This window comes from Borostomias antarcticus (assembly GCF_949987555.1).
Source record: "Borostomias antarcticus genome assembly, chromosome: 1".
In the NCBI taxonomy this organism is placed as follows: Eukaryota; Metazoa; Chordata; class Actinopteri; order Stomiiformes; family Stomiidae; genus Borostomias; species Borostomias antarcticus.
In genome coordinates, this window is record NC_140234.1 from 56,938,917 (window position 1) to 56,964,988 (window position 26,072).

The 26,072-nt window shown below is 43.5% G+C and overlaps 1 protein-coding gene across 1 annotated transcript in view; it reads right to left on the reverse strand.

Annotated features, from left to right (window-relative positions):
* opcml (opioid binding protein/cell adhesion molecule-like) overlaps positions 1–26,072 on the reverse strand; it is a gene marked incomplete at its 3' end in the record, with an annotated part of 256,652 nt that overhangs the window by 5,380 nt on the left and 225,200 nt on the right. The window lies entirely within an intron of this gene.

The window sequence follows — 26,072 nt, forward strand, 5'->3', positions numbered from 1 at the left end:
GATAGGCTCCTTCCCTATGGGCCACTAGGCCAGAGAAACATCGTCTCTCAAAAATGCCCACTTACAACTCATTCAAAAGTTTGATTTAGATACATTCAGTATAAACACTATTTGATTTTATTTAAATTTGGCCCACAGATCTTGAAGGCAGAACATCAACAACACATGCTTAACACCCTGTTCAACAGGTGTGAGGTGTGAAGTTAAGTGCCCCGCTGAACGAGCAGTGTGTGACACCGGGGCGCGAGCGCCTGCCGAGTGTCTGTGCGAGAACACACCACGCACACTCCTGCAGATGCCAGCGATGATGGACAACGTATTATAATTTAAAAACCCTCATGAGTCACGACAGAAACAACCCAGCGTGTGTCCCGTCCACCCCCGCCAGCCACCCAGTCCCGCCCCCAACATCTGCATGCACACCTGCCCGAACGAGGCGAAAAGCACCAGAGAGTTACATTAGTCCCCTGTAGTTGGAAAAGGACCAATCAGTGAGAAAATGTCACATCCTGCAATAAAGTCTACATTAGGAGGATCTCATTACTTCTCCCCGGCCGTGGCGCTGAGGCGCGCTCCGTCGGTGCTAAGGGGGGACTCGGTGTAAAGGTTGGGCGCCAGAGATGATCAGCTTGCGTTCCACTTTAATGTGGGCAAGTGGGGGGGGAGGAGGAGGGGGGTACGGCAACCAGGATGATGGATAATTGAACATTTTCATTACGCGTATCTACATTATGCAGATGGAGCGGGTTCGAAAGAGGAAGCGGAGCTATTTGCCGTTACTGGTTCTATTTTATGGTCGCAGGCGATGATGGGGTGAGCGATGGGCCAAGGTTGTCCTGAGATAATTCTGTCTTTGACGCCATATATACTGTAGACTCCATCGGAAACGCGGAGGGTGAGCAGGTGGGTGTTGCTCTGGAAGTGGGCGGCCATTTTGTCCAGCGTGCGATCAGATCAGCTTGACGTCAGACAGAACAGCCAGCTCTCCGTTGAGATCCTCAGTCTGACGCTGCCTACGCTCTAGTCTCGCAGGCCAGACGAGTCGAGCTCCGCTCCGGATTGTCTACTACGTCTGGTATTCAGGCGCTGACATTTTGTTGAAGGAAGTTGGGGGAAAAAACGGGCGGATATCCCGTCAAAATAGGGTATGAGAGTATGAGACTAGGGTATGAGAGTATGAGACTAGGGTATGAGAGTATGAGACTAGGATATGAGAGTATGAGACTAGGGTATGAGAGTATGAGACTAGGGTATGAGAGTATGAGACTAGGATATGAGACTAGGGTATGAGACTAGGGTATGAGAGTATGAGACTAGAGTATGGGAGTATGAGACTAGGGTATGAGACTAGGGTATGAGAGTATGAGACTAGGGTATGAGAGTATGAGACTAGGGTATGAGAGTATGAGACTAGGGTATGAGAGTATGAGACTAGGGTATGAGAGTATGAGACTAGGGTATGAGAGTATGAGACTAGGGTATGAGAGTATGAGACTAGAGTATGAGAGTATGAGACTAGAGTATGAGAGTATGAGACTAGGGTATGAGAGTATGAGACTAGAGTATGAGAGTATGAGACTAGAGTATGAGACTAGGGTATGAGAGTATGAGACTAGAGTATGAGAGTATGAGACTAGGGTATGAGACTAGGGTATGAGACTAGGGTATGAGACTAGGGTATGAGAGTATGAGACTAGAGTATGAGACTAGGGTATGAGACTAGGGTATGAGAGTATGAGACTAGGGTATGAGAGTATGAGACTAGGGTATGAGAGTATGAGACTAGAGTATGAGACTAGGGTATGAGAGTATGAGACTAGAGTATGAGAGTATGAGACTAGAGTTTGAGAGTATGAGACTAGGGTATGAGACTAGGGTATGAGAGTATGAGACTAGAGTATGAGACTAGGGTATGAGACTAGGGTATGAGAGTAGGGTATGAGAGTATGAGAGTAGGGTATGAGAGTATGAGACTAGGGTATGAGAGTATGAGACTAGGGTATGAGAGTATGAGACTAGGGTATGAGAGTATGAGACTAGAGTATGAGAGTATGAGACTAGAGTATGAGAGTATGAGACTAGGGTATGAGAGTATGAGACTAGAGTATGAGAGTATGAGACTAGGGTATGAGACTAGGGTATGAGAGTATGAGACTAGGGTATGAGACTAGGGTATGAGACTAGGGTATGAGAGTATGAGACTAGGGTATGAGAGTATGAGACTAGGGTATGAGAGTATGAGACTAGGGTATGAGCGTATGAGACTAGGGGATGAGAGTATGAGACTAGGGTATGAGAGTATGAGACTAGGGTATGAGACTAGGGTATGAGAGTATGAGACTAGAGTATGAGAGTATGAGACTAGGGTATGAGAGTATGAGACTAGGGTATGAGAGTATGAGACTAGAGTATGAGAGTATGAGACTAGGGTATGAGAGTATGAGACTAGAGTATGAGAGTATGAGATTAGGGTATGAGAGTATGAGACTAGAGTATGAGAGTATGAGACTAGGGTATGAGAGTATGAGACTAGAGTATGAGACTAGGGTATGAGAGTATGAGACTAGAGTATGAGATTAGGGTATGAGAGTATGAGACTAGGGTATGAGACTAGGGTATGAGACTAGAGTATGAGACTAGAGTATGAGAGTATGAGACTAGGGTATGAGAGTATGAGACTAGAGTATGAGACTAGGGTATGAGAGTATGAGACTAGGGTATGAGAGTATGAGACTAGGGTATGAGAGTATGAGACTAGGGTATGAGACTAGGGTATGAGACTAGGGTATGAGAGTATGAGACTAGGGTATGAGAGTATGAGACTAGAGTATGAGACTAGGGTATGAGAGTATGAGACTAGAGTATAAGAGTATGAGACTAGAGTATGAGACTAGGGTATGAGAGTATGAGACTAGAGTATGAGAGTATGAGACTAGGGTATGAGAGTATGAGACTAGGGTATGAGAGTATGAGACTAGGGTATGAGAGTATGAGACTAGAGTATGAGAGTATGAGACTAGAGTATGAGAGTATGAGACTAGGGTATGAGAGTATGAGACTAGGGTATGAGAGTATGAGACTAGGATATGAGAGTATGAGACTAGGGTATGAGAGTATGAGACTAGGGTATGAGAGTATGAGACTAGGGTATGAGAGTATGAGACTAGAGTATGAGAGTATGAGACTAGAGTATGAGAGTATGAGACTAGGGTATGAGACTAGGGTATGAGAGTATGAGACTAGAGTATGAGACTAGGGTATGAGACTAGGGTATGAGAGTAGGGTATGAGAGTATGAGACTAGGGTATGAGAGTACGAGACTAGGGTATGAGAGTATGAGACTAGGGTATGAGAGTATGAGACTAGAGTATGAGAGTATGAGACTAGAGTATGAGAGTATGAGACTAGGGTATGAGACTAGGGTATGAGAGTATGAGACTAGGGTATGAGAGTATGAGACTAGAGTATGAGAGTATGAGACTAGGGTATGAGACTAGGGTATGAGAGTATGAGACTAGGGTATGAGAGTATGAGACTAGGGTATGAGACTAGGGTATGAGAGTATGAGACTAGGGTATGAGAGTATGAGACTAGGGTATGAGACTAGGGTATGAGACTAGGGTATGAGAGTATGAGACTAGGGTATGAGCGTATGAGACTAGAGTATGAGACTAGGGTATGAGAGTATGAGACTAGGGTATGAGACTAGGGTATGAGAGTATGAGACTAGAGTATGAGAGTATGAGACTAGGGTATGAGACTACGGTATGAGAGTATGAGACTAGGGTATGAGACTAGGGTATGAGACTAGGGTATGAGAGTATGAGACTAGGGTATGAGAGTATGAGACTAGGGTATGAGCGTATGAGACTAGAGTATGAGACTAGGGTATGAGAGTATGAGACTAGGGTATGAGACTAGGGTATGAGAGTATGAGACTAGAGTATGAGAGTATGAGACTAGGGTATGAGAGTATGAGACTAGGGTATGAGAGTATGAGACTAGAGTATGAGAGTATGAGACTAGGGTATGAGAGTATGAGACTAGGGTATGAGACTAGGGTATGAGAGTATGAGACTAGAGTATGAGAGTATGAGACTAGGGTATGAGAGTATGAGACTAGGGTATGAGAGTATGAGACTAGAGTATGAGAGTATGAGACTAGGGTATGAGAGTATGAGACTAGAGTATGAGATTAGGGTATGAGAGTATGAGACTAGAGTATGAGAGTATGAGACTAGGGTATGAGAGTATGAGACTAGAGTATGAGATTAGGGTATGAGAGTATGAGACTAGGGTATGAGACTAGGGTATGAGACTAGAGTATGAGAGTATGAGACTAGGGTATGAGAGTATGAGACTAGAGTATGAGACTAGGGTATGAGAGTATGAGACTAGGGTATGAGAGTATGAGACTAGGGTATGAGAGTATGAGACTAGGGTATGAGACTAGGGTATGAGATTAGGGTATGAGAGTATGAGACTAGGGTATGAGAGTATGAGACTAGAGTATGAGACTAGGGTATGAGAGTATGAGACTAGAGTATGAGACTAGAGTATGAGACTAGGGTATGAGAGTATGAGACTAGAGTGTGAGAGTATGAGACTAGGGTATGAGAGTATGAGACTAGGGTATGAGAGTATGAGACTAGGATATGAGAGTATGAGACTAGGGTATGAGAGTATGAGACTAGGGTATGAGAGTATGAGACTAGGGTATGAGAGTATGAGACTAGAGTATGAGAGTATGAGACTAGAGTATGAGAGTATGAGACTAGGGTATGAGAGTATGAGACTAGGGTATGAGAGTATGAGACTAGGATATGAGAGTATGAGACTAGGGTATGAGAGTATGAGACTAGGGTATGAGAGTATGAGACTAGGGTATGAGAGTATGAGACTAGAGTATGAGAGTATGAGACTAGAGTATGAGACTAGGGTATGAGAGTATGAGACTAGGGTATGAGAGTATGAGACTAGAGTATGAGAGTATGAGACTAGAGTATGAGACTAGGGTATGAGAGTATGAGACTAGGGTATGAGAGTATGAGACTAGAGTATGAGACTAGGGTATGAGAGTATGAGACTAGGGTATGAGAGTATGAGACTAGGGTATGAGAGTATGAGACTAGGGTATGAGACTAGGGTATGAGAGTATGAGACTAGGGTATGAGAGTATGAGATTAGGGTATGAGAGTATGAGACTAGGGTATGAGACTAGGGTATGAGAGTATGAGACTAGGGTATGAGAGTATGAGACTAGGGTATGAGACTAGGGTATGAGAGTATGGTATGAGACTAGGGTATGAGACTAGGGTATGAGAGTATGAGACTAGGGTATGAGAGTATGAGACTAGAGTATGAGAGTATGAGACTATGGTATGAGACTAGGGTATGAGAGTATGAGACTAGAGTATGAGACTAGGGTATGAGAGTATGAGACTAGGGTATGAGACTAGGGTATGAGAGTATGAGACTAGAGTATGAGACTAGGGTATGAGACTAGGGTATGAGACTAGGGTATGAGAGTATGAGACTAGAGTATGAGACTAGAGTATGAGACTAGGGTATGAGACTAGGGTATGAGAGTATGAGACTAGAGTATGATACTAGAGTATGAGACTAGGGTATGAGAGTATGAGACTAGAGTATGAGACTAGGGTATGAGAGTATGAGACTAGGGTATGAGAGTATGAGACTAGAGTATGAGAGTATGAGACTAGAGTATGAGAGTATGTGACTAGGGTATGAGAGTATGAGACTAGGGTATGAGAGTATGAGACTAGGATATGAGAGTATGCGACTAGGGTATGAGAGTATGAGACTAGGGTATGAGAGTATGAGACTAGGGTATGAGAGTATGAGACTAGAGTATGAGAGTATGAGACTAGAGTATGAGACTAGGGTATGAGAGTATGAGACTAGGGTATGAGAGTATGAGACTAGAGTATGAGACTAGGGTATGAGAGTATGAGACTAGGGTATGAGACTAGGGTATGAGAGTATGAGACTAGGGTATGAGAGTATGAGACTAGGGTATGAGACTAGGGTATGAGAGTATGAGACTAGGGTATGAGAGTATGAGATTAGGGTATGAGAGTATGAGACTAGGGTATGAGACTAGGGTATGAGAGTATGAGACTAGGGTATGAGACTAGGGTATGAGAGTATGAGACTAGGGTATGAGAGTATGAGACTAGGGTATGAGACTAGGGTATGAGACTAGGGTATGAGACTAGGGTATGAGAGTATGAGACTAGAGTATGAGAGTATGAGACTAGGGTATGAGACTAGGGTATGAGAGTATGAGACTAGAGTATGAGACTAGGGTATGAGAGTATGAGACTAGGGTATGAGACTAGGGTATGAGAGTATGAGACTAGAGTATGAGACTAGGGTATGAGACTAGGGTATGAGACTAGGGTATGAGAGTATGAGACTAGAGTATGAGACTAGAGTATGAGACTAGGGTATGAGAGTATGAGACTAGGGTATGAGACTAGGGTATGAGAGTATGAGACTAGGGTATGAGACTAGGGTATGAGACTAGGGTATGAGAGTATGAGACTAGGGTATGAGAGTATGAGACTAGGGTATGAGCGTATGAGACTAGGGGATGAGAGTATGAGACTAGGGTATGAGAGTATGAGACTAGGGTATGAGACTAGGGTATGAGAGTATGAGACTAGAGTATGAGAGTATGAGACTAGGGTATGAGAGTATGAGACTAGGGTATGAGAGTATGAGACTAGAGTATGAGAGTATGAGACTAGGGTATGAGAGTATGAGACTAGGGTATGAGACTAGGGTATGAGAGTATGAGACTAGAGTATGAGAGTATGAGACTAGGGTATGAGAGTATGAGACTAGGGTATGAGAGTATGAGACTAGAGTATGAGAGTATGAGACTAGGGTATGAGAGTATGAGACTAGAGTATGAGAGTATGAGATTAGGGTATGAGAGTATGAGACTAGAGTATGAGACTAGGGTATGAGAGTATGAGACTAGAGTATGAGACTAGGGTATGAGAGTATGAGACTAGAGTATGAGATTAGGGTATGAGAGTATGAGACTAGGGTATGAGACTAGGGTATGAGACTAGAGTATGAGACTAGAGTATGAGAGTATGAGACTAGGGTATGAGAGTATGAGACTAGAGTATGAGACTAGGGTATGAGAGTATGAGACTAGGGTATGAGAGTATGAGACTAGGGTATGAGAGTATGAGACTAGGGTATGAGACTAGGGTATGAGAGTATGAGACTAGGGTATGAGAGTATGAGACTAGAGTATGAGACTAGGGTATGAGAGTATGAGACTAGAGTATAAGAGTATGAGACTAGAGTATGAGACTAGGGTATGAGAGTATGAGACTAGAGTATGAGAGTATGAGACTAGGGTATGAGAGTATGAGACTAGGGTATGAGAGTATGAGACTAGGGTATGAGAGTATGAGACTAGAGTATGAGAGTATGAGACTAGAGTATGAGAGTATGAGACTAGGGTATGAGAGTATGAGACTAGGGTATGAGAGTATGAGACTAGGATATGAGAGTATGAGACTAGGGTATGAGAGTATGAGACTAGGGTATGAGAGTATGAGACTAGGGTATGAGAGTATGAGACTAGAGTATGAGAGTATGAGACTAGAGTATGAGAGTATGAGACTAGGGTATGAGACTAGGGTATGAGAGTATGAGACTAGAGTATGAGACTAGGGTATGAGACTAGGGTATGAGAGTAGGGTATGAGAGTATGAGACTAGGGTATGAGAGTACGAGACTAGGGTATGAGAGTATGAGACTAGGGTATGAGAGTATGAGACTAGAGTATGAGAGTATGAGACTAGAGCATGAGAGTATGAGACTAGGGTATGAGACTAGGGTGTGAGAGTATGAGACTAGGGTATGAGAGTATGAGACTAGAGTATGAGAGTATGAGACTAGGGTATGAGACTAGGGTATGAGAGTATGAGACTAGGGTATGAGAGTATGAGACTAGGGTATGAGACTAGGGTATGAGAGTATGAGACTAGGGTATGAGAGTATGAGACTAGGGTATGAGACTAGGGTATGAGACTAGGGTATGAGAGTATGAGACTAGGGTATGAGCGTATGAGACTAGAGTATGAGACTAGGGTATGAGAGTATGAGACTAGGGTATGAGACTAGGGTATGAGAGTATGAGACTAGAGTATGAGAGTATGAGACTAGGGTATGAGACTACGGTATGAGAGTATGAGACTAGGGTATGAGACTAGGGTATGAGACTAGGGTATGAGAGTATGAGACTAGGGTATGAGAGTATGAGACTAGGGTATGAGCGTATGAGACTAGAGTATGAGACTAGGGTATGAGAGTATGAGACTAGGGTATGAGACTAGGGTATGAGAGTATGAGACTAGAGTATGAGAGTATGAGACTAGGGTATGAGAGTATGAGACTAGGGTATGAGAGTATGAGACTAGAGTATGAGAGTATGAGACTAGGGTATGAGAGTATGAGACTAGAGTATGAGATTAGGGTATGAGAGTATGAGACTAGAGTATGAGAGTATGAGACTAGGGTATGAGAGTATGAGACTAGAGTATGAGATTAGGGTATGAGAGTATGAGACTAGGGTATGAGACTAGAGTATGAGAGTATGAGACTAGGGTATGAGAGTATGAGACTAGAGTATGAGACTAGGGTATGAGAGTATGAGACTAGGGTATGAGAGTATGAGACTAGGGTATGAGAGTATGAGACTAGGGTATGAGACTAGGGTATGAGATTAGGGTATGAGAGTATGAGACTAGGGTATGAGAGTATGAGACTAGAGTATGAGACTAGGGTATGAGAGTATGAGACTAGAGTATGAGAGTATGAGACTAGAGTATGAGACTAGGGTATGAGAGTATGAGACTAGAGTATGAGAGTATGAGACTAGGGTATGAGAGTATGAGACTAGGGTATGAGAGTATGAGACTAGGATATGAGAGTATGAGACTAGGGTATGAGAGTATGAGACTAGGGTATGAGAGTATGAGACTAGGGTATGAGAGTATGAGACTAGAGTATGAGAGTATGAGACTAGAGTATGAGAGTATGAGACTAGGGTATGAGAGTATGAGACTAGGGTATGAGAGTATGAGACTAGGATATGAGAGTATGAGACTAGGGTATGAGAGTATGAGACTAGGGTATGAGAGTATGAGACTAGGGTATGAGAGTATGAGACTAGAGTATGAGAGTATGAGACTAGAGTATGAGACTAGGGTATAAGAGTATGAGACTAGGGTATGAGAGTATGAGACTAGAGTATGAGAGTATGAGACTAGAGTATGAGACTAGGGTATGAGAGTATGAGACTAGGGTATGAGAGTATGAGACTAGAGTATGAGACTAGGGTATGAGAGTATGAGACTAGGGTATGAGACTAGGGTATGAGAGTATGAGACTAGGGTATGAGAGTATGAGACTAGGGTATGAGACTAGGGTATGAGAGTATGAGACTAGGGTATGAGAGTATGAGATTAGGGTATGAGAGTATGAGACTAGGGTATGAGACTAGGGTATGAGAGTATGAGACTAGGGTATGAGAGTATGAGACTAGGGTATGAGACTAGGGTATGAGAGTATGGTATGAGACTAGGGTATGAGACTAGGGTATGAGAGTATGAGACTAGGGTATGAGAGTATGAGACTAGAGTATGAGAGTATGAGACTATGGTATGAGACTAGGGTATGAGAGTATGAGACTAGAGTATGAGACTAGGGTATGAGAGTATGAGACTAGGGTATGAGACTAGGGTATGAGAGTATGAGACTAGAGTATGAGACTAGGGTATGAGACTAGGGTATGAGACTAGGGTATGAGAGTATGAGACTAGAGTATGAGACTAGAGTATGAGACTAGGGTATGAGACTAGGGTATGAGAGTATGAGACTAGAGTATGATACTAGAGTATGAGACTAGGGTATGAGAGTATGAGACTAGAGTATGAGACTAGGGTATGAGAGTATGAGACTAGGGTATGAGAGTATGAGACTAGAGTATGAGAGTATGAGACTAGAGTATGAGAGTATGAGACTAGGGTATGAGAGTATGAGACTAGGGTATGAGAGTATGAGACTAGGATATGAGAGTATGCGACTAGGGTATGAGAGTATGAGACTAGGGTATGAGAGTATGCGACTAGGGTATGAGAGTATGAGACTAGAGTATGAGAGTATGAGACTAGAGTATGAGACTAGGGTATGAGAGTATGAGACTAGGGTATGAGAGTATGAGACTAGAGTATGAGACTAGGGTATGAGAGTATGAGACTAGGGTATGAGAGTATGAGACTAGGGTATGAGAGTATGAGACTAGGGTATGAGACTAGGGTATGAGAGTATGAGACTAGGGTATGAGAGTATGAGATTAGGGTATGAGAGTATGAGACTAGGGTATGAGACTAGGGTATGAGAGTATGAGACTAGGGTATGAGACTAGGGTATGAGAGTATGAGACTAGGGTATGAGAGTATGAGACTAGGGTATGAGACTAGGGTATGAGACTAGGGTATGAGAGTATGAGACTAGGGTATGAGAGTATGAGACTAGAGTATGAGAGTATGAGACTAGGGTATGAGACTAGGGTATGAGAGTATGAGACTAGAGTATGAGACTAGGGTATGAGAGTATGAGACTAGGGTATGAGACTAGGGTATGAGAGTATGAGACTAGAGTATGAGACTAGGGTATGAGACTAGGGTATGAGACTAGGGTATGAGAGTATGAGACTAGAGTATGAGACTAGAGTATGAGACTAGGGTATGAGACTAGGGTATGAGAGTATGAGACTAGGGTATGAGACTAGGGTATGAGAGTATGAGACTAGAGTATGAGACTAGAGTATGAGACTAGGGTACGAGAGTATGAGACTAGAGTATGAGACTAGGGTATGAGACTAGAGTATGAGAGTATGAGACTAGAGTATGAGACTAGGGTATGAGAGTATGAGACTAGGGTATGAGACTAGAGTATGAGAGTATGAGACTAGAGTATGAGAGTATGAGACTAGGGTATGAGAGTATGAGACTAGGGTATGAGTGAGTTTTAAGCCTATGGTGAAATATGAGCAGTCCTGATGTCGGTGGTCAGTTCACTGTGTGACCAGGACAGAACAGAGCTGTGGTCATGTCACAACCTCAAACCTGGTTCCATCTCCTTACTGTAGCAGTTAACAGGACAGAACAGAGCGGTGGCCATGTCACAACCTCAAACCTGGTTCCATCTCCTTACTGTAGCAGTTAACAGGACAGAACAGAGCTGTGGTCATGTCATAACCTCAAACCTGGTTCCATCTCCTTACTGTAGCAGTTAACAGGACAGAACAGAGCGGTGGCCATGTCACAACCTTAAACCTGGTTCCATCTCCCAACTGTAGCAGTTAACAGGAAAACATACGCCTGCTCTAATTGTGTTCACCTAGACCCTCATATATTTATCTCCTTCTTCTTACTCCACCCGGTCTCGACCCAGTGCTGTGCAAGCAGCTAGAATTTAAAATGATTTTTTGGGAAATAAGTTAACTTGACTCTAAGTGTTGATATCCCTCAGCCTACTCTTCTGTCCCAATGGCCCTGTCACAGATGGAACCACATATTTCACCACAAGACTAAAGAAAAATGGCTCAACATTTTGTGTAATTAAGAATAATTAACGGTTGCCGAGTGGTTTCTTCAGTAGCACAAGTTGTCTTGGCAACCAAAGCTGCGAGCCCGATGGGGGTTATCAAGCCGTCACAATACACACAGGTGTGCGTCGTTTTTTCACTCTGCGGATTCACAAACCAACAGAATACTTTGTACCAGTCGTCTCTAGCTATTGCATTATAGTGATGTCTAGACATGCTGACAAATATAAACTAGGCCATTTTCATCATGCGGCTGACTTCAACAGATGCCTGTCGATTGCTTCTACCCAGTTTCCAAACAACTTTTTTCAGAAATCCACTTGCTTTCATTGTCATCTATCCAAAAGCTGGGCTTGAGTCTCTACAGTCGAGTACTTCTTAAGAGCGGGTTTCTGGAGAGACTCTCCTGCTCACAGCGGCATGGAGGATCGCTGATTGGTTTCACAACAACAACAACAACATGGTAAATACAGTGCATTTAAGTTAAGGCTGCCTCCAGGTCTTCTAAACTCCTGGAGGAGTCGTCTATTTGAGATATATCACAGTCTCACGGGGTGCGTCCCAGTACACCAGTCTCTATAAGCACCGAGTCCTTCTTTAAACTACCAGCAGGCCTGGAGAACGGGAATGTTTAGGAGTTTGTTTTCCTTATCGCTGTTCAAACAATCTTCCCTGAGGTAAAACGCTACTGGGATGATCACATCTACTCCTGGAGTGAACAGATATCCCGCGTGATGAAAATAGTGTTTGCTCTGGATCAGAAAACCTTGATATACAGTTGTAATTACCCAGTGTTTTCTAGAGCTAGAGCTGCACTTTAAAATGTGTCGATGCTTATCTAAAAAACATGGCTGGCTAGATGCTGGAGTGGTGTAGGGGGCATGTGTGATTACAACACACTGAGGCACGCCACGTTAAGTGTGGGTTGTTGGCAAACATCCTCTGGAATATGTAGAGAGTGGGTGTATGCCCACCTCCCTTGTTCTCTGTAAAGCGCATTGTGTTGCCTCTGGGTATGAAATGCGCTATACAAATAAAGCTTTGATTGATTGATTGATTGATTGATTGAAACATCCATAGGCCGCATTCACACAGAAGATTTTGTCAAAGTGTTTGCGCGTTGCTTTTCATTGTTGTCAATGGAGCCATAGACACTAAATGCCGCCTCCTCGTACTTCTTTGTCATCACCTGAGGGACAACCAGGAGGCCAGTGCCAGAGGATCTGAGGGGTCTAGGGGGATTATATGACACTAGCATGTCTGAAAGATATTCAGGTGCTAGGCCATTCAGTGATTTAAACACCAGCAATACAATTTTAAAATCTATTCTGAATTTTCCAGGTAGCCAGTGTAAGGACCTCAGGACAGGAGAGATGTGCTCTCTCTTCCTTGTTTTCGTTAAAAGACACGCAGCAACATTCTGAATGATCTGAAGTCTGTTGACAGATGTATTAGGAAAATCTGCCGTGTGAACACGACCTAATGCTGTTTGAGCAATATGCCACGAGTTGGATTCTCACCATGAAGAGAGAGTCAAGACCTGCTTTATTGTACCGATTCAAAACCACAAAAATCGTTTGATTTTCTAAAGGGCAGATAGAACCAGAAGCACGACAGAACAATGGATCAGACATGGGCAGATACCAGAAGGCTTTCCTTAACTTCACACGCCTTGGGCAGGCTATTACATTATCACAGCCTTCTGGTATTTGAAAGTAGATTCATCAAAAAAACAACTTCTCAGATAAAACTACTATTGTACTTCAATCTACTCAGTGGCATGCACTGTTGTTAAATCAAAATCCCTTCCTCATTCTGAAATTCCTGGGTTTAAAGCTGTATTTCTTCCCTGAAAATGGGACTAATCTCCAACATGCACACAACATCATATCGGTCCTGTATCTAGAACTTGTCAACAACTTTTAAATGAACGATCCAAAAAAGAACACGAGCAAATCCACAAAGTCCTTTTGTCTCCACATGTCAAAATGACTGCCTAGTATTCCTGCTCATAGTGATAGGCACTTCCACACTTATTTTTTATGTAAATCTAACAAATAAGCAGAAAAGTAAACAAAGCCAGATCTGTCACAATTCCCAGCCAACACCCCTGTACTCCTCCAGGTACCCGCCTCCGTGTGGAGGTGTGTAGGAGGAGAAGAAGAGTGTCTGTGGCAGATAGAGCTCTTGGGGATATCTTGATAAATAACACAACCAGCAGGATAAAGCCCAGGAGATAAAATCACCTGGCTATCAACTCAGACTGCTCTCAAAGGGCCTCATTCACCAGTATCTTCCAAAGTTCTCGTCTTACATTTCAGAAGAATTGATGTTCTTTAGAATCTGATTTCTAAAGAAAATCACGGCGTGTTTAGTAAACCGCTGGACGAGTTCGCACCTGCTTTCTCAAAGCGATGAATCCCATGGTTGGGCCAACTGAATGTGTGTGGCTGAACACCTGAATTAGCATATAGGTAAACTCCCTCGCCAGCCACATATAAGGACATGCAACTACAGGGTACACTTCTCAGAATGAAAATCTCGTCCACTCTCTCGACTCAACAACTTTTTTGTATAACTGTTAAGGCGGTGGTGTCAGGTGCGTTGGCAAGTCAGAGGACTGCAGGTTGAACCCAACGGGGGGCAAGAAATCAGATTTTCAGTTAGCATTTAGTTTAGATTTTCATTTAGCATGCTTCCTCCTACCAGGCATTTGTCTTGGTGCGTGACAGTAAACATAGTGAGATAGGACAGTGCAAGTACAATGTTGAAGTGATAAAATACAATACACAATAGCCTACAGTCATTACATTAGTCATTAAGCTGACGCTTTTATCCAAAGTGACTTACAATAATTGCATTTAACATAGAAAAAAACAATGTACAACAGTACTACTTGCCAGAACTCAGAGGTGCATCTCCTTTCTAAAACCAGTGACTAAGGCCCTGATCAACTAAGATCCCAAATAAAGAACGCAAAATTGCGTTGTAAATTTCAGATAGCACGTTTAGTTGGAATGTATTTTGCAGGTGATCTATCAAGGATAGTTGTGTGAATGACAACAGGTGCAAAAGTGTGAAGACTATTTAAATGAGGGGTTTTGCGTGTTGTATCCCACAACTCTACCATGGAAGAAGAGCAACGAAAACACAAAAGCAAATTTGACGCACCAAATGTGCGCTCAAATTGTTTGAAAAAAAAGGAAAGACGACAATTCCATTGATTTTGAAGCTGTAATTTAGCCCTCATTCTAAAAAATATAGCGCATAGAACAGATGATGCACGATATAAGTTCAGTTCAATTATTCAATATTTTTTAAAGGATGGGTTAATTTGAATGAAAAAAAAATGAATGAAGACAATTTGACCAAGATCGATTAGAGACTAAAAATCTACTTTGACCGTCATGAACGATTAATCGATTAATTGACCCACCTCTAATTTTGACGAACACGTGTCTATGCGCACATGCAAACACACACACACACACACACACACACACACACACACACACACACACACACACACAGGACCGATAAAGTGCTGCTTGACAAAGATTACATTTCAATCCAGGCAACATGAATGGACTGACTGATACAAAGCTTATTCAGTTGTAACTGACACTAAATAAATAATTTAATTTAATAATTTATAAACGCCAAATTGTTGAAGTAATTAGCCACAATATGTGTAATTATTGATTGTGGAAATGGAAATAAGTTAATTTCACAAACCGAGCAATCTACATAAATATGACACCACACAGCTGTGGTTATTAATATTTGATATTTCATTGTTAATTCAACACATTCCTAAAATAAATTATTGGCAGTCTGAAAACACAAATGTCTGAGCCTCAAACGCACAGAGATGGTATTTATTGATCGACTAAGGGCCTTCACATGCACGGAGACAGTAATTATTGATCGACTTCGGGCCTTCACATGCACGGAGACAGCAATTATTGATCAATCACGGGCCTTCACATGCACAAAGACGGCAATTATTGATCAATCACGGGCCTTCAGACATGCCTCCTACTACCCCAGCTTGGTATGCACATCTTAAAGGCTGTCAAATACACTGTATCATCCCTCATTATTCGCTTTATACTTTAGCCAGTGTTCATCCTTCTATACCAGCAATGCTATGTGAAGGTTCACTATTATAGTATATACTGATTGATTGGTTGGTTGGTTGATTAATTGATTGATTTAATGATTGATTGATTGGTTGGTTGGTTGATTGATTGATTGATTTAATGATTGATTGATTTATTTAATGATTGATTGATTGATTGATTGGTTGGCTGGTTGGTTGGTTGGTTGATTGATTGATTAATTGATTGATTGATCGATTTATCCGTGTCACACACCATTTGGTACCCAGCCTGGGCTTATGAGACACGACTGTATGAGTAAAACAATTTCAAAATATGTATAATATAACATATACTATATGTTTTATACAGTAACAGTTAAATGCATCATCAACAGGGACTAGTCTGTAGTACTCATTTTAAACTACCAATCAGAGCTTTATGTGCTTGTGTTGGCGTACGAGTAGTAACTTAAATCGTTTGCCGCGTTCTGGTCGGCAGAGACCTTCTGTGACCTACACAGCGCTACCAAGTATGCAGAAGCATAAAACAGATTTAATTACATTACAAGAAATATATACATACAAGATATACATACAGTATGCATACATATACTATCTGCATACATATAATACATACAGTACATACATACAGTCTGTATAAATATGTATATTAATACTCAAATATACATACATACATACATACATACATACATACTGTACATACATACATACTGTACATTAGGGTTGCAACATTCCAGGAATATTCAATGTTGGAAACTTTCCATGGTAATTTATGGGAATTAACAGGAATTTATGGGAATTTTGGGGTTATTTATACCAACTATATTTACCTTGTCATAAACATACATAAATATAAACATTTTACTTTGTAGCAGACATGGAGGCAAACATTTCTAATTTAAAAAAATTGTTTTGCTTAATCTATTTGTGAGTAGAACTTTAATGGATTCTACAGCCCTCAGTGCGCAGGATGCTGGGAATTAGCTGGTCATGTGATGGAAGAATGCACTGCATATGTCATGGAGGAATGCACAAAACAGGGTTGAATTTCAACTGAATTTGTTTTAAATCAGGTTGTTTTAACCAATATCATGCTAGATCTAGAATTCCATTTTATGTTTTTTCCCCCAACTAGGCTACATTTAAGTTCCCTGTTCTAGGGTTCTGCGGTGGTGTAGTGGTCTAATGCCCTGTTCTAGGGGTCTGCGGTGGTGTAGTGGTCTAATGCCCTGTTCTAGGGGTCTGTGGTGGTGTAGTGGTCTAATGCCCTGTTCTAGGGGTCTGTGGTGGTGTAGTGGTCTAATGCCCTGTTCTAGGGGTCTGTGGTGGTGTAGTGGTCTAATGCCCTGTTCTAGGGGTCTGTGGTGGTGTAGTGGTCTAATGCCCTGTTCTAGGGGTCTGCGGTGGTGTAGTGGTCTAATGCCCTGTTCTAGGGGTCTGCGGTGGTGTAGTGGTCTAATGCCCTGTTCTAGGGGTCTGTGGTGGTGTGGTGGTCTAATGCCCTGTTCTAGGGGTCTGTGGTGGTGTAGTGGTCTAATGCCCTGTTCTAGGGGTCTGTGGTGGTGTAGTGGTCTAATGCCATGTTCTAGGGGTCTGTGGTGGTGTAGTGGTCTAATGCCCTGTTCTAGGGGTCTGTGGTGGTGTAGTGGTCTAATGCCATGTTCTAGGGGTCTGTGGTGGTGTGGTGGTCTAATGCCCTGTTCTAGGGTTCTGTGGTGGTGTAGTGGTCTAATGCCATGTTCTAGGGGTCTGTGGTGGTGTAGTGGTCTTATGCCCTGTTCTAGGGTTCTGCGGTGGTGTAGTGGTCTAATGCCCTGTTCTAGGGGTCTGCGGTGGTGTAGTGGTCTAATGCCCTGTTCTAGGGGTCTGTGGTGGTGTAGTGGTCTTATGCCCTGTTCTAGGGTTCTGCGGTGGTGTAGTGGTCTAATGCCCTGTTCTAGGGGTCTGCGGTGGTGTAGTGGTCTAATGCATTGTGTTCCTGTGCAGCTGCCCACCGGGAACCATCGTCTCTCCCGTTCGCACTGCCAACCGGCCGGGTTGTGTGACAAATTCTCGTCACACAAGCTCACTCAACCGGAAAAGTAAGGATTAACTGAAACTATGATGACAAACAAACTAAAGAAAAAAGGGGAAATAATACTCACTGCCCTGGGAAGTCAAAAGAACCGCATACAACCAGGGCCGGACTGGGTGAATATTTCATGCCGGGAGTCATGCCCAAGTCAGGCCACGAGCCGAGCCGACGCGGTGGGATGGAATACTTTCAGTTTTGTTTTGTTGACGGGGGGTGCTGCGTGATTTGTTGACGGGGGGGGGGGGGGGGGGGGGCATGCCATTCACCGCGTGTCAGGCCAGTTGGCGCGCCAGGCCACCAGGAAAACTCCCGGTGCTCCCGATGGCCAGTCCGCCCCTGCATACAACTAAACCCCAAACAAACCCCATAACCCACAAGCAAACACCTGCAAGATAAACGGAAAGCTCTTCAACGTAAGACTTGATCAAACAGAAGCCAGCATGGAGGCAGTGTCGAAGGGGTTCTCGGTGTCCCACAGTCCGGAACCTCCTGTTAAGGGACCCTGACACCCGGTGCAGCAGATCAAGCCCATCGCCACCACCTCCGACAGTCCCGCCTCCTCGGACACACCACCTCCGAAAGTCCCACCTCCTCGGGCACACCACCTCCGACAGTCCCACCTCCTCGGGCACACCACCTCCGAAAGTCCCGCCTCCTCGGGCACACCACCTCCGACAGTCCCGCCTCCTCGGGCACACCACCTCCGACAGTCCCGCCTCCTCGGGCACACCACCTCCGACAGTCCCGCCTCCTCGGGCACACCACCTCCGACAGTCCCGCCTCCTCGGGCACACCACCTCCGCGGGAGCAGAAGTGGGCAGGAGCATAACAATAGCTTTCAGATACCCAAAGATCACTCCGAGACATCCATTTCTATACAAAAGGGAAGGTTTTATTCAAGGCTGTCCATTTTTAACCTGCTTTACAGTTGAAGCGGACATACTGTAGGCCTTCTGTTCCAAACAGCAATTAGCTTCCTGTATGACTTGTGCCATATGTCCTTTAAAACTCAAGAGGTTGTTAAGTATGCTCCCTAAATATTAACTACCAAAGCCTCACCCAGATGCCATCTGTCCCTTCCTGCCCTAAGAGAGCGGTTTCACTTTCACCTGATGTTAGGGAAATAGGCAGACTGTGAAAGTTGTGACCCTTGACCTTGAGTGGCGGCCATGGTAAATTGTGCCCACTGACCCTCAAGGGACACGCATATTAAGTAGAATGGCAAAGGGATGATGTGTTAAATAATTAGACATAACCTTTTGTCGAAGGAGAACTGACATCTGACCTCTGATACCTGACAACTGATACCTGACGTGATACCTGACATGTGATACCTGACATGTGATACCTGACATGTGATATCTGACATCTGATACCTGACATGTGATACCTGACATGTGATACCTGACATGTGATACCTGACATGTGATATCTGACATCTGATACCTGACAACTGATACCTCATCTCTGATATCTGACCACTTATACCTGACATTTGATAACTGACATCCGATATCTGACACTTGACCTCTGACAAATATCTAGGTGATATTTGACCTCTGACTCCTGAGGTTGTCCTAAAACGACCCCCTTACGTCAGACATTGTTATAGCTCTATTTTCAAGCTCTTCTCTGGCTTCTATTGTTATTTTTATTCTCTGAATGCTCCTTTGTGGAAATATATCATTTCAGATCAGAGCCACACTGTATTCTGAGTGCGCATGGTTACCATAGTAATGGCCAGAGGCAACCTATTGTAATAGTATGCAGCCGTTTACTAAGGTGCTCTCTACACAAAGATAATGTTTTTCCTCCAAGTAGCATACCTACTTTTTCCAAGGCTATGGCACTGTCAAAATGATTCTTATGATAATGATATATTTTAGGTTCACAGATAAATAAGTATTAGTGATGGATACCTTAGGCTAGGGGTGGGGAAAAAGGGCCAATAACAACAACATGCCGAGGTTTATGTGTCAGGTGTGCAACACAGTGACCAGGAAACTAAAATAGATATGTTAACGATAAAATATATACATTTATTTACAGTGGCGTTGGACATACACCAGACACACGCCAAAGGGACAAGGGAACTACGAGTGGTGTCAAAGAAATCATAAAGAAATAATAAATAAAGTACTTGCCTAAACAAGTGCATAACTACAAAGGCTGCTCGAAGAGAACAGACAGATGAGACTTTATTGATCCCCGGGGGAACCTCCATCCACGAGTGCCTTTCGTCAGAATGTGCATGTTGAATGTATAAGTGGACAAAATCAACAGATGGTGATTGAGAGATAAGAGAGCAGGGTATCTCTCTCTCTCTCTCTTTGTCCTGAAGTGACCTGTGTGGAAGGAAGTTCTCTCTGTGAGAGGACACACCCATGCACACCTCATAAACGCCTGCAGACACCAGCGATGATGGACAACTTATCATTTACAAACCCTCATGACGGAAATAAAGTGTTTGTCCGAGCTGACACAATCAAGGAAACAGTAATAAAGTTGGCTCACAATGGGAAGACGTGGGGTTAGATGACATCTACCTATCTCTCACTTATTGTATTTTAGATTGCTATTCTTGCACTTTGCCTTCAGCACTAGATCATGCTCTTAGGGCGCTTTCCTACCTAAAGGTCTAGACCAAGGTCCGAACCAGAATCCCTTTTGGCGCTTTCACATTTGTTCGTTGATTTTTTTATTGATTAGTTCCATAACCTTCGCTTTCACACCAGCGGACCAAAGGATTTTCGGTGGCAGACCTACATTATGTCGTCATCGCTTGCATGGGGGTGCGTCTCCCTATACTTGTCACTGATTGGTTTGTGGATGCACACGCGTCTGTTTGATCCGAAAGTGCAAACCTTTGATTTCACATTAGGCAGCAGCGAACCTTGGTTCGAGCCGAGACCACCTCTTGAGGTCGGACCAGAGACCGAGTCTTTGACCCGCGCACCGTGGTCCAGGAGGGGTCACACCTGTCAATTTGGTTCGGATCAAACTGGAAAGTCTGAAAGTCCGGACTAAACGACGTAGGTGTGAAAGGGTCCTTAGTCACTTGTTTTAGAAAGAAGATGCACTTGTGAATTCTGGCAAGTAGTAGTATATTGGCTTTTCCTACATTAAATGCAATTACTGTTAGTCGCTTTGGATAAAATTGGATAAAATGACTGGATAAAATGACTAATGTAATGTAGATGGACGAAGAGCTGATTGGACTGTGATTGATGATTGGACAAGAGCATTTGATCGAGGGCTTTCTGCCAGTCCAAACCCGCGACTCTGTGACCTTCCCACGTCCAGATATGGCCATTTCAATTTCGTCGCACCCTCTGGCGGCCGAACGGTTGTTTGGTGCCATGGAACCAATAGAAAAACTGCATAGGAGAAAACTCCTTTCTTTTCTCATCTAAGAGAACTAAATGGATTTAAGTGATTAACCCCACCAGGTCCGTGATGAATACTTATCTAAATTTCATCAACTTAACAGTCCTGATTCATCATACATCATCAGCAAAATGAAATGGTTCTCTGGTATATTAAACTTCTTATCTGAAATATTGCCTATGGTTGAAACCCCCTTTGCCTTCTCCCTCATTGACCACTCCATTCCGCTCTAGCTAACCAAGATGGCGCTTCTCTTTGGCTGCTACTGTACTGTACCTCCTTGGCCTCACTTAGGAGTAAATTAATAATGCGCACATTACAGGATGACATTCCACTTATAACGAGATTCCTGGGCGCTAATGATTTCACAACAAACCATTGACCGTTATTAATGTTTGTCAACACATCTAATTGTGATATGCAATCATCCCTTGATGGAATGGCCCGTAATAGGTTTTCAGAGAATGATGATGACTTCTGCCCGGGTAAACCAATTAAGCTGACGTGATATAGTGTACAGTAGGGGTGGTTATATTGAAAATAATGGGAGTGCACTAGGGATCTTCATTGCAACTGCATCACTGAGCACAAAACATTCTTCAAGCAGGATGGAACAACATTCAGTGTTTCTGGGTCGGGGAGGATGGGCCCGGCGGTACCGGGGGCCTAATGTCCGGTTCTGGACCGCTGTGTGTGGTTCTTTTTGTAGACGTGGGTCAGATCTGTGGGATGAGCGTGGGTCTTTTTGGTTTCTTGACCCACTCTTGGTTTCTGGAGGGTCTTGAGTTGTTTTGATACGTTGTTTCCCCCCCTATGACCAGTGAATAATACTCTTGTGCCCCACTAGTCCCACTTCACTCCAGTCCCTCTCCACTCCCTGTCCCTGGTTCTCTGCTCCCCTCTAGCTCCCCCTTCTGGTTTCCCTTAGTTCCCTGCCCAGTCCCAGCCTGGTTCCCTGTTCCCTTCCCTTGTGTCCTAGTTCCCTCTGTCCTTGTGTTGGTGTCTTGTTGGAATCCCTCCTTGTCCTTGTCTGGGTGATTGTCTGCACCTGTGTCTCGTTGTCTTGTTGCACACCTGTAAGTTGTTCCTTGATTGTTCTCCCAGAGTATATATGCCCTCCTGTTTCCTTTGTCCTCGGGTCGGTTCAATGTCTATAGCTGTGTTCGGAATCGCTCCCTAGTCACTATATAGTGCACTATAAAGGGTGTCAGCCATTTTGTTTGTAGTGTCCGAATTCTCCACAGAATTTTCGTTCCCTATATAGTCCACTATTTATTACCCACAATTCACCTTGATTTGCAGGGAACAGTGCATGTACCCTACATTTTCTCCGTTCCCTAGGTAGTTCCCTACATGGTGAACCCTATATAGGGAATAGGGAGTGAGGGAACGAGGGAGCGATTCCCAACACAGCTATTGTCTATGTTAGTGTGTTGCTCCTAGTCAGGCCTGGCGGAAGGTGATTGGCCACCCAAAATAGCAAAATAACGACAGCGCGCCCCCTGACAAGTTGTTGAGCGGACAATTCCAATTGTCGGAAGATTTGTTGACCTACCTACCTATCTACCCACCTACCTACCTATCTACCCACCTACCTACCCACCTACCCACCAACCTACCTATCTACCCACTTACCTACCTATCTACCCACCTACCTACCCACCTACCCAGCTACCTACCTATCTACCCACCTACCTACCCACCTACCCAGCTACCTACCTATCTACCCACCTACCTACCTATCTACCCACCTACCTACCCATCTACCCACCTACCCACCTACCTACCCATCTACCCACCTACCTACCCACCTATCTACCCACCTACCTACCCATCTACCCACCTACCTACCCACCTACCCACCTATCTACCCACTTACCTACCTACCCACCTACCCAGCTACCTACCCACCTACCCAGCTACCTACCTATCTACCCACCTACCCATCTACCCACCTACCCATCTACCCACCTACCTACCCACCTACCCACCTATCTACCCACTTACCTACCTATCTACCCACCTACCTACCCACCTACCCAGCTACCTACCTATCTACCCACCTACCTGCTGCGTAATCATAAAAGCGTAATCTGTTGATTTCTTGTCTCTTGTATGGTACAGTTTTTCTCACTCTAAACATCATGTGGGTATTCAGCACTCATTGTTACAACAACTTCCTACAATCATTATAATCATTTTCTAGTATTACTGCCTATCCGGTGGTAATCATTAAAATGCACTATCTGAGTCTAATGAGCCTCTGAGCGTTCTGACAGATTCAAAAGAACCAAACATATTTCACGAGGAGGAAATTACTAATCACGAGGCAATTTTGTGACCGGCATCTCTGATATGAAGGGACGCCGATGACAAATACGGGGGAACTGGATCATGGTGATTGCGTATTGAACCACGTCAAACGACAGCAGAGCTGCAGGAGCCGCGCTTAGCTGACGGTGTCTGTCATATCACACTGGGGACAATTCCAAATCCCTCCAATCAGCTCGCAGATCAGTAGTAGGTCACCATGGTGACACTGTTCAGCCAGACCTATCATCATCCTCTCGCTGAAACCCCTCTGATCTGGCCTATAGATCCCAGTGGCCTCTGGGCTTCAAATAAATCACCCCACCTATATATATATATATATATATATATATATATATATATATATCTTCATTAGGGCAGCCATAGAGCAGACAGGGTCTAATTACAACAGGGGTTTGATTACTGACTGCCAATCAATTACTCTAATATAAAGCCTTACCCCTGAGATGGTGCGAGAGTGATTACCTTTTCATTGGATGTGTGTCTCCGGGCTGTTGTGGGGGCTCTGTGTCGGAGATATAAACAGCGAGCGGGAGGGAGGATGAGCTCGCTGAGACGGAGAGACCTGTCAAACCCTGCGGGCGAGTGCCAGCACCCATCCACCCCCCCCCCGCTCGCCCTCCTCTCCTCCTCCTCCAAGTGTGGTCAGACATGTTGGGAATCATCCTTTTGTACCGGGAGTAGGAGACGTCAATACAATTTATACCCATTTACAGCCCTGTGACATTGTGTGTGGTTAAGAGTTGTCTTCTTGAGCTAAGTAGCGAGAGTGGTAATATATCCCTTTCCTGGCAGAGGCTTACTACTGGTGTTATTGAAGATGTAATGGAGGGTATTTATACAAAGCAAGCAGGAGCCTCATTAAATTTACAAGCTGTTAACCAGGAAGGCCTCCAGCTATGGTGAGTGGAAATACATTACATTAAACTACATAACCACATTTGCATTAGGCAAATTATGCCAAGGTCAATGGTTATATCTATATCTATATATCTCTCTCTCTCTCTCTCTCTCTCTATATCTATCTATCTCTCTCTCTCTCTCTCTCTCTCTCTCTCTCTCTCTATATATATATATATATATCTATCATCTCTCTCTCTCTCTCTCTCTCTCTCTCTCTATATATATATATATATATATGTATATAGTACCTGAATGCCAGTCTTAGTTTGGAGGAAGTCAAAGCTGTCATTGAGCGTGCTAAACCAAAGAAAGCCACAGGAATTGATGACCTGACCAATGAAGTCCTGAAGTCACCTAAACTGCTCCAAATATTATTTAAACTCTTGCAGGCCTGTTTTGAAAATAGTATTATACCCTCTGTATGGTACAAATCTATAATCAAGCCCATCCTCAAATCATCCAAATTTGATCCCAAAATCCCATTGAATTATAGAGGGATTAGTCTAATTAGCACTGTATGTACGTTGTACTCCTGTATCTTAAACAACAGGCTTACCCACCATCTAGAATTGTCTGGTCAGCTGGCAGATCAATCAATCAATCAATCAAAGCTTTATTTGTATAGCGCATTTCATACCCAGAGGCAACACAATGCGCTTTACAGAGAACAAGGGAGGTGGGCATACGACCCACTCTCTACATATTCCAGAGGGAAGCAAAAAAACAGTAATCACCCGGGGGCCAGATAAGTGAGCTGTAAAAATTCTTCCCTGACCGCTCAGATGAACAAAATGACTTTAGGAAAGCCGAGGCTTGTATAGATCACATCTACACAGTATCTACAGTGGTCCGGGCTAGAATCCTGTAGAGAAAACCAACTTTTGGCTGCTTTATCGATTTTCAGAAGGCGTTTGATTGGGTGAATAGAGATCTCCTTGCTTTTAAACTAATCAACATGGGAATTGATGGTAGATTCTATGGATCTATTAAAGCCCTCTAGCAGGATCCAGTAGCCTGTGTACAGGTTAATGATCTTCGGACTGGCTGGTCCCCTACCCCATTTGGTGTGAAGCAAGGAGATATTCTCTCACCTACTCTATTTGCTATATATATTGATGATTTAATCCAACAAATTAAGGATGCTAAACTTGTTGTTAAAGTGGCAGATATATTGCTTGGTATCCTCTTATACGCAGATGACATAGTGCTTCTAGCCAAAACAGAAGATGACCTCCAAGATATGCTGAATATTGTTTTTCTGTGGTGTACCAAATGGAGACTAGCGATAAATCAACTGAAAACACAGATTATGCACTTCAGAAAAAAAGGGGTTCAGAGGAGTGTGTAGCGTTTTGGTTTTGGGTCATCACCACTGTCTTATGCTGGAAACTACAAGTACCTTGGCTTTACTTTTGATGAACACATGAGCTTTGAACATGGTACTACATTACTCTCAGATTCTGCTGGTAGAGCCTTGGGATCTGTTCTGAACAAGTTGAAAGTATGTAAGGACATAGTTTGTAAGGCCTTCTCCCAACTATATACAGCTTGTGTATGTACAGTGATGGACTATGGAGCTGGGATATGGGGTT